Source organism: Lathamus discolor, unplaced genomic scaffold (genome assembly GCF_037157495.1).
Source record: "Lathamus discolor isolate bLatDis1 unplaced genomic scaffold, bLatDis1.hap1 Scaffold_82, whole genome shotgun sequence".
Taxonomy (NCBI): domain Eukaryota; kingdom Metazoa; phylum Chordata; class Aves; order Psittaciformes; family Psittacidae; genus Lathamus; species Lathamus discolor.
The window spans coordinates 363,622-373,270 of record NW_027069392.1 but is presented as its reverse complement, the minus strand read 5'-3'; the positions used below and the strand labels follow the sequence as shown (position 1 = coordinate 373,270).

The following is a 9,649-nucleotide window of genomic DNA, read 5'->3' as shown; positions in this document are numbered from 1 at the left end:
TCACTTGCATCTGTTGCACTCCTAGGTCATGGAAGGCAGGAGAGGCCAGGTGTCAGACACAGGAATCTCTTTGGGACATACGAGGACAGTGTTCAGGAGCTTTGAAGGAGGCTGAGGGTTGGTAAGAAACAGGCAGAGCTCAATGGCTGGGTGGTGGAAATGACAACCAGCGCGGCATGTTCCCCTTTGTTTCTGGTAGATGAAGAGGAACTTGGCAACGGCTGCAACACTGCAGGAGTCTGCTGTGGGAGTTCTGAGCAGTGAGGCTGCCTCAAGATGCATGGCAATATGCATGCTAAGTAGAGGGGCTCCTGCAGGAGGCGAGGGTGGGGGACAGTGTCAGAATGGCAGGAAGAGGTTTGAAACGTGGTGTTGCTATGTAGTATCTGAGCCAGAATGTCTGAATGTCTGAGAACACACTTAGAGGTGCCTGGGAGGGGAGTGGTCAGCTTTAGTGAAAGTAGTGGCTCAGAGTTAAATTCCAGGATGAAAAGGTGCCATTTGTGGGGCTTAAGTCTGGGGTGTTGTGTCAGGGAAAATAGGTAATGTTCCGTGGTGAAACACACAAGGGTGGGCAAGTGCTGTTGTTGTCTTTGGCCCCTCGTAGAGAGTGGTGTTTTGGCTGTTTCAAGACAAGTCCAGCTTTGTTTCCTACCCAGGAAGTTGTGCTTTCGAACTGCCTGGGAAAGTCCTGAGCCTTGCAGACCTTCCTAGATATTGTTGGCCACTTCTTGCGACGTGGGCTGGGCCCCTGTGTCGCAATGAGCATGCATTTTGGTGAGCATGAAAGCCCAAGCCTCATGCTATGTGAGGGAGGCAGCAGTTCATCCCACCCAGGTGAACAATGCCTGCGTGGGGACGCTCGCTAAGGTTGAGCGTGCCACCTCGCATGGCCATGATGATTCTTGGTGCTGGTTTGCTGGTGGTCTTCACGGGGTCCTTGGGGTTGGTAAGATAAGCAGCCATGAGAAGTATCCTTGACGATCTCTATAGTTTCCTATATTAATAAAGTAGTTGGGAGTTCTGTTTGTCTCTGGTTTTCTCTGACCTGGAGTTCTTGAGTGTGGAGGATTGGCTTGTCGAAAAAGGTCAAAAGGTCACGTTCCCGTCAACGAGCTGAAACAAGACATCTGTGTAGAACGTGGTGCAAACCTCTCATGCCAGATAATGAGGAACTGAAGGACACCAGCAAATAGCAACATACTATGACCAATCACAGCCAAGGCCACTAAGTGATAAGTGCATGAGAAGGAGGATGGTGGGGGGGTGCATGGTGTAGCTGCAAAAATATAGAGCTTTCACAATGCCTTATTTGTGCCAGAACCAATCAAGTGCCTAGTATTTGCATATTCAGTTATATTAACCGAAGGTAGAAGCCCAAACGAAGCTTGCTGGTAACTCATATCGAGTCGTCCAAGTCTTCCTTTCACGACAAATGGTGACCCCGACGTGATTTGAACATGGAGCGGAGGGTACCGACACCACGGCCGTGAAAAAGTGGCACTTGGCTCCGATCTTGGCCCGGAGGGTCAAAGCGGCACATCACGCGAAAGGACTACCATATAGATCTGGGCACCGCCGGACTTGCAGTGGCTGCATTGGCAGCGTTGCACCAAGGAGGAGGAGCAGCCGAAGCCCCGTAGGGCAACGGAGCACGAGTACCTTAAAAGGGGGTATGGAGAGGCAAGCTGCCCTGAATTTATTAAATTGCTTTTTAGAAAAGCGTGGTATTAAGGAGAAGGAGTTAAAGAGGGAATTAGCAGGAGTGATAACTTATGGAGTAGCGAAAGGTTGTTTCCTCGACCCAAATACGATCTTTGACCATGACGAGTGGCAGAAACTAGGAGATAAGCTGTGGGTAGCCACCCTTGACGGTGATAAAACGGCAAAACATTTGGGAAAAACCTGGCGGGTAGTTGCTAACGCGTTAGATCAGCACCGTGCCGAGCAGAAGGCGGCGAAAGCTGTCACTGAGCAGCTAGGCGCTGTCTCCTCTAACACCTCGGGGTGGGGGGGGGTGGGTGACCCGTGGCCCTTGCTGCCCCTCACCAATACGGTTTATATACCGCCCACCGCCCCCCCGGTCCTTGTTTCCTGGGGTCCGGCTGAAAAACCGCCCACCGGCTCTCCCTCCTCCTCGGTCCTTGCTTCCCGGGGTCCGGCTGAAAAGCTGCCCCCCGGGAGCGCAGAATCTGGGGATGTGGGTGAGCTGGTGGAGGAGGGAAACCTGCAAGTTGGCAACAAGGGCATGGGTATTGATCATGAACGTACATGGAAAAAGATAGCAGCACAGGCTGCCCAGGAGGGGGATCTTGAGGCTGCCGCTGATATGTTACAGGCATTCCCGGTGACCTATCAGCAGGGGCCTCAGGGTGGCCTTACAGCTAGTATCACACCGTTAGATTGGAAATTGCTGTCGCAGCTGCGAGCGACAGTGAGCGAATGTGGTATTCAGGGGGAGCCTGCTAAACAAATGTTGGATTATATCTGGGGGGGGGTTGTTACTCCCCAATGATGTCAAGAGTCTCACCCGCCTCATATTAACCCCACATCAGCAGTTGTTATTTAACGCACACTGGTAAGTATTTTGCCAAGAATCAGTGGCCGAACAACGCCACCCCGGGAATCCTTTATACGGGCTGACCAGCCCCGAGCTGATGGGGTTGGGTCCTTTTCTACGTACAGAGGTGCAGGCCCTCTTAGGGCCTGATAAAATCAGGGAGAAAATGGCCATGGCCTGGCGCGCCATAGATCGAATTAAGGCCCCTGGTGGATTGCCCTCCGATATGTCCCTGAGGCAGGGCCAGGACGAGTTACTAGGTTCCTTTGTAGACAGAGTAGCCGCAGTCATAAAATCAGCTGGGGTGCCGGAATATATGCAAGGAGCTACCTTAAAGCAGTATGTCTTGCAAAACGGGAACAGCGTTGTTCAAAATCTTATAGTGACACTGCCAGGGAATTGGAGTGTTGAGGAGTTAATAGAACGTGCTGCGCAAGTCCCTACCGGTAATCAGGCTATGTTAGTGAATGCCATCAAAGAATTAGGAGAGGGATTGAAAGCACAAGCAGAAACATCCCAAACCCAAGTGTTCGCAGCCCTCGCTCCTCTCCACTCACCCAGCCAACCAGTACCAGCAAAAAGCTCTGAGAGTCTGCTGCTTCTGATGCAGCCAGCAGGGCCACCTCCGGCGAAACTGCCCCGCCGGAGCAATCTGGTGTCCTCAATGCCAATCTGCTGCACACTGCCCTGCCGCTTGCCGAAGACTACAGGGAAACGGAGGACAGAACACAAGGGGGACCCGCGTGATGACACAAGTAGCCCCCCATATTGCTTCCCCCCACCCCTGGCCACCCCTGAGCCTCTGCCAGTTGCTGCCGCGTCTGCAAAGACTGAGGACAGAGATGAAGACAGTCTTTTTGACCCAGACCCTATTGACCCCAAGAAAGAACCTGTGTGTGCTCATCAGGCTGCTGTTACTGCTCCTGAAGTTCTGACGCCTGTTAATTCTGATGCTGACCTGGATGATCCTTTTGACATGGAGCTGGAAAAGAAGCCTAACTTATATTCCCCAGATCCTCATGATAAATGAACAGCTGTAAAGGGAGAAGCGAGATGGGTGTGGGATGCAGATGTATTGTGCGCTTTCCCTATGATGTATGTGCAGGATCAAGACCCGCGGTGGGAAGGTCTCTCGTATGCCCTTATCAGGGGTATCGGGCGGACTGTGGCGAACTGTGACAGACCGTGGATTTGGGGTCCCATATACAACTCATTTGATACAGTCTGCCTGTGATACTCATGTACTAGAAGTTAGCAAATATGTCTATGATTCTATTGATGCTTGGAAACCTTTATAGATATTGCTGGACACTTCTTCTGACATGGACTGGCCACCTGTGTCAGAATGAGTGTGCATTTTGGTCAGTATAAAAGCCCAAGCCTCATGCGATGTGAGGGAGGCAGATCCTCTGCGGGGACGCTCACTAGTGCTGAGCCTGCCACCTCACACTGCGATGATGCTTGTTGGAGCTGGTTTCCTGTTAGTCTTCACAGGGTCCTTGTGCCACGTTCTGTACGTGGGACTGTGTAGTGCGAGTAATGATTGAATTTTGTGTTTCAAATATTGTAGTTGTGTGAAATGTGCTTGTGGGATCCCATATGCATATGTATGTGTGTGTGTGTGATGAGGGCAGATGGTATTCTATGTATTTTTTTTTGTGTTATTGTGTTCATGCTAAAGTTTTTAACAGGTAGTGGTTTAACATTTCAGGCAAGAAAGGGTTAATGCAAAAGTGTGGTTGCTGACAGGTATTTATGGCTGCTGCTGAAGCAGGCAGGCAGCTGTAGCTGCTGCCGAGCAGGCTACTGTGTGTAGCAGTGCAAAGCAGAGTGAACAACTTCAAAAAAAAAAAAAAAAGGGGGGGGGGAGAGAAGAAAGGAAGGTCAAGTTGCAGAGCACAGGTAAACAAATGCGAATCCAGGTGATAGACTGGAAATCTATTCAGAGAGAGGCTCTCTCAACAATGATTTTGATGCAGGAAAAGATTCTCGCCTTTCCTGTTAAGTACCAGATTAATGCTCAAGGTCAGGCAGTAAATGCTGAAATGTCTCCCTTAAATTGGAAATTGCTATCTCAGTTAAGGCAAACTGTTATTTCTACAGTCATTCAGTTTGAACCCACTAGGCAAATGTTGTCATATATTTGGGGAACAGATTTGCTGTTATATTAAAAGTATTGTGAAATTGATCCTCACCCCTTCGCAGTTGTTGTTGTGGAACATGTATTGGCAGAAAACCTGTCGAGAGGCAGTTGCAGTTCAGCGAGGCCAGGGAGATCCCCTGATTGGGGTGCAATTACAACACCTGATGGGAACTGGACAGTTCTCCACTAAGGAGGCTCAAGTCCAGCTAGGTCCAGAATTGTTAAAAGAATCTATGAGACTAGCCTTGCTACTGGGGAGATCATCATCTGCGTTGAAAGGACCATTAATTGTTCCAGGTGTCATCGATGCTGATTATATGGGTGAAATTACGTTAAATTATTTATGCATCTTTGGTGATGAACAAACTCCAGCGGTTATTAAGCACTTTGTACAAACAGAAGATAAAGCCTTCTTTTAAGGCGTACTATCGAGATCCTAATACAGATTTGTGGCAGGGACCGGCAGAAGTAATATATCTGGGCGTGGTTACGCCTGTGATTCTGCTCCTGCAGGACCCTTGTGGGTACCATCCAAGTGACTAAGACCGGCTGTTGCAGAAGCTCCAGTGACGGCGTCTCCGAGCTAGTGTATGGACCCTGACTCGCAGGCCCGGGAGGAGCGTTGCTTGCGCCGAGCGCTACAGCCACTAATAGAAGAACTTAACTCCTTAATCAACACAGAGCTTTCGTTGAGCACAGTCGCCCTCCTAGATCCGGTCCATGGCCACAGGCATATAGTGGTACAACTGAGATTGGTGATACAACAAGTGCTTCAATAACTCTGTAGTTTTTGTCATCAGTGTGACCCTACAGTAGAATTGTATTGTGGTGGTTGTCAGTCTATAAGTCATCTTCGCCAGAGTTAGCTGAAACAAAGACTTTTTGTATAGTCTGTCAAATTATCTTTTATGTAACCCGCTTATAGCGCTTCAGAAATATTTAGCTGATTTTAGAAGTTTCAGTTCATAGAGCTGGATATACATTTACTTTACAAGCTGCTTCACTGTTATAGGTCTCATTATTATGGGGGGTTTGTTACTTTGTTATGCTTTGCAATGTTGTTCTGCTTGTTTACAACGACTCCTGACTCAGTCCTTATCCCTTTATAAAGAAAAAGGGGGAATTGTGGAGGATTGGCTTGTCGAAAAAGGTCAAAAGGTCACGTTCCCATCAATGAGCTGAAACAAGACATCTGTGTAGAACATGGTGCAGACTTCTCACACCAGATAATGAGGAACTGAAGGACACGAGCAAACAACAACATACTATGACCAATCACAGCCAAGGCCACTAAGTGATAAGTGCATGAGAAGGAGGATGGTGGGGGGGTGCACTGTGTAGCTGCAAAAATACAGAGCTTACACAATGCCTTATTTGTGCCAGAACCAATCAAGTGCCTAGTATTTGCATATTCACTGTTACATTAACCGAAGGTAGAAGCCCAATGAACGAAGCTTGCTGGTAACTCATATTGAGTCGTCCAAGTCTTCCTTTCACGACACTTGAGCTCTGGAACGTAGGTGGTTGGTTTTTATAATAGCAGTGTAGCTGAATACTCTTGATGATCTTTGTGACTGGACAGAAGAGCTCTGGGAGTAAGCTTGTAATGAATGAGTCAGGGTGAGAGAGTCTGCTTGGGAGTGGGTGTGGTAGTATTACGTGGAGTTAGTGTCTGAGCCAGAGGGTGTGAGGGTCTGTGTTGAGAGTGTCTGAATGTCAGTCTGTGCATGCATGTCAACCTAAGTGTCGGTGTGAGTCTGGCCTGAGACTTAGAGGCAGACTGAGGTTTTGCTTAGCGTTGCGGTGAATGATGCCAGGTTGTTCTTGCAGATGGCGAGATGGACAGCCACGTGTGAGAGGCTGATGTAGGAGGGTTGAGCGGAGTGATGGTACCAGGTGGGTAACATCATGGTGTCAGAAGGAAGTTCCAGCTTACTCTCCTGGCTGGCTTATGACTTGCTGTGCGTTTTCTAATTTGGAGGTGTGGAGCGAGGAGCGCAGCGAGGTCTGTGCCCCAGAGCTGACTTGGACTAGTTGAGCTATGCTTAGCAGAGTGAAGCAGCACCTGATGGAGTGCCTTGTAGTTTTTGTGAAATTAAAACCAGCTGTTAATGTTGTGTTCTGCAGGGGGTGCATGGGCTCGAAGAAGAGAACGGAAGACGTGCAAAGGCCAGCGGACGAGCAGCAGAGTGACAGGAGAGGGAGATGGGACTTGCTGAGGGAAGGGTGCATCTTTGAACCCTCTCTCGGCGTTTGTCTCTTTCCGTTTGTGTTTCAGGTGCCGCAGGTAACTCGGGAGAGGTGAAGGTGCCAACAGAGGAGGGCTGTGAGGAGTTAAGGGGTTTGTGTGTGTGTGTGTGTGTGTTAGCTTCGAGTCGAGAAGAACGTGGGAAAGGGGTTCAGTATTTGTGTTTGGTAATGCAGGTCTTGCCCTCTAGGTTGGGAGTCGCATGAGTGCTTGAGGCGAGTCGGGGAGGTAAGCGGAAGGATTGTGGAGTCAGTCACTTTTGCAAGAACCATGGTCATTGGCTCCTGTTGCCCTCCTAGGGCACGTAGGTGAGGAGAGGCCTGGTGTCAGAGTCTGGAATCGCTTTGGGACAGGTGAGCACAGTGTTGAGGAGCTTGGGCGGAAGCAGACGGTTGGTAAGGAAGAGGCTGGGCTGGATGGCTGGGATGCTGGAGATGATGGCCAGCACAACGTGTTCCCCTTTCTTTGTTTGTTTCTGGCAGATGATGAAGAGGAACTTGGCAATGGCAGCAACATTGCAGGAGTCTGCTGTGGGAGTTCTGAGCAGTGAGGCCGCCTTGAGACGCATGGCACTACGCACGCTAAGTAGAGGGCCTCTCGCAGGAGGCGAGGGCGTGGGATACAAGGTCAGAATGGCAGGAAGGGGTTTGAGATGTAGCATTCCAATGTAGTATTTGAGCCAGAATGTCTGAGGACACAGTTGGAGGTGGCTGGGAGGTAAATGGTCAGCTCTAGTGCAGGTAGTGCCTCGGAGTTAAATGCCAGGATGAAAAGGTGCCATTTGTGGGGCTTAAGTCTGGGGTGTTGCGTCCGGGACAATAGGTAATGGTCCGTGGTGAAACACACAAGGGTGGGCAAGTGCTGTTGTTGTCTTTGGCCCCTCGTAGAGAGTGGTGTTTTGGCTGTTTCAAGACAAGTCCAGCTTTGTTTCCTACCCAGGAAGTTGTGCTTTCGAACTGCCTGGGAAAGTCCTGAGCCTTGCAGACCTTCCTAGATATTGTTGGCCACTTCTTGCGACGTGGGCTGGCCCCCTGCGTCGCAATGAGTGTGCCTGTTTGTGAGTATGGAAGCCCAAGCCTCATGCTATGTGAGGGAGGCAGCAGCTCATCCCACCCAGGTGAACATTGCCTGCGCGGGGACGCCCGCTGAGGTTGAGCCTGCCACCTTGCATGGCCATGATGATTCTTGGAGCTGGTTTGCTGGTGGTCTTCACGGGGTCCTTGGGGTTGGTAAGATAAGCAGCCATGAGAAGTATCCTTGACGATCTCAATAGTTTCCTATGTAAATAAAGTAGTTGGCAGTTCTGTTTGTCTCTGGTTTTCTCTCATCTGTGATTATTGAACTTTTGAACCTATGTGGTGGGTTTTTATAATCACAGTGTAGCTGTTTACCTGTCATGATCTCTGTGAATGGACAGTTAACCTTTGTCATAGCCTATGTTTGAGTAGCGGTCGGTGAAGGGATCTGGTTTTTCGCAGCAGGGTGTTTAGGATGTTCCTTGAAACCTTGTTCCCACAGATGTATTCCCGCGAGGCTGGGGTAGGTGTGTCAGGAACAAGCGGAGCTGGAGTTTATGCTTGTGAGGCAGGCGGCAGGGTGATGCATTTGGCATGCCTGCGAGTATGTGTAGATGCATGGAAGCGTGTGTGGGCATTTCTAGTCTTAGGAGTTATCTCTATGCATGGGACGTGGGTTGTAGATTTCAAGTATTTTTTCCTTTCAGGTCTTGAGATGCTTAGAAGCAACAGTCACAGACAGGGGACTCTTTTATTCTTTTACTCCCCCAGGGTGGCTTTTTTTAGTGCTTTCAGCCAGTCCAAGAGGCAATGTGCATCACTGCCTATGTTTGAGTGGTGGTTGATCAAAGGTATGGGGTTTTCTGACACAGTAATTTTGAGGCTTCAGCTAATTTAGTTGCTGAGAATTCATGATGGCAGGCTGTGAGGGTGTTGTTTTGTATTGGGAAAGAACATGTGAGAGTTAGTGTGGCAGCCCTTAAGTTGCTGTCTCATATATGGGTGCAGGTGGTTGTTAAGCATGTTTAGGTGCAGTGAGTGTCGTCTCGGTGGAGAGCCCCGCGTCTCGGTGGAGAGCCCCGCGTCTCGGTGGAGAGCCCCGCGTCTCGGTGGAGAGGCCCGCGTCTCGGTGGAGAGGCCCGCGTCTCGGTGGAGAGCCCCGCGTCTCGGTCGAGAGCCCGTCTTTTACTGCTGAACTTTGTTTTTCGGTGGAGAGCCCCGCGTCTCGGTGGAGAGCCCCGCGTCTCGGCGGAGAGCCCCGCGTCTCGGCGGAGAGCCCCGCGTCTCGGCGGAGAGCCCCGCGTCTCGGCGGAGAGCCCCGCGTCTCGGCGGAGAGCCCCGCGTCTCGGCGGAGAGCCCCGCGTCTCGGCGGAGAGCCCCGCGTCTCGGCGGAGAGCCCCGCGTCTCGGCGGAGAGCCCCGCGTCTCGGTGGAGAGCCCCGCGTCTCGGTGGAGAGCCCCGCGTCTCGGTGGAGAGCCCCGCGTCTCGGTGGAGAGCCCCGCGTCTCGGTGGAGAGCCCCGCGTCTCGGTGGAGAGCCCCGCGTCTCGGTCGAGAGCCCGTCTTTTACTGCTGAACTTTGTTTTTCGGTGGAGAGACCCGCGTCTTGGTGGAGAGCCCAGCGTCTTGGTCGAGAGCCCGTCTTCTACTGCTGAACTTTGTTTTTCGGTGGAGAGCCCCGCGT

At 50.8% G+C, this 9,649-nt stretch overlaps 1 long non-coding RNA gene across 1 annotated transcript; it reads left to right on the top strand.

Annotated features, from left to right (window-relative positions):
• Positions 1–1,503: 1,503 nt before the first annotated feature.
• On the top strand, positions 1,504–7,176 carry LOC136006944 (uncharacterized). Its single transcript, XR_010609352.1, has 4 exons — positions 1,504–1,673; positions 6,534–6,599; positions 6,831–6,990; positions 7,142–7,176. It is a non-coding gene; the product is annotated as an uncharacterized LOC136006944 (long non-coding RNA).
• Positions 7,177–9,649: the final 2,473 nt, after the last annotated feature.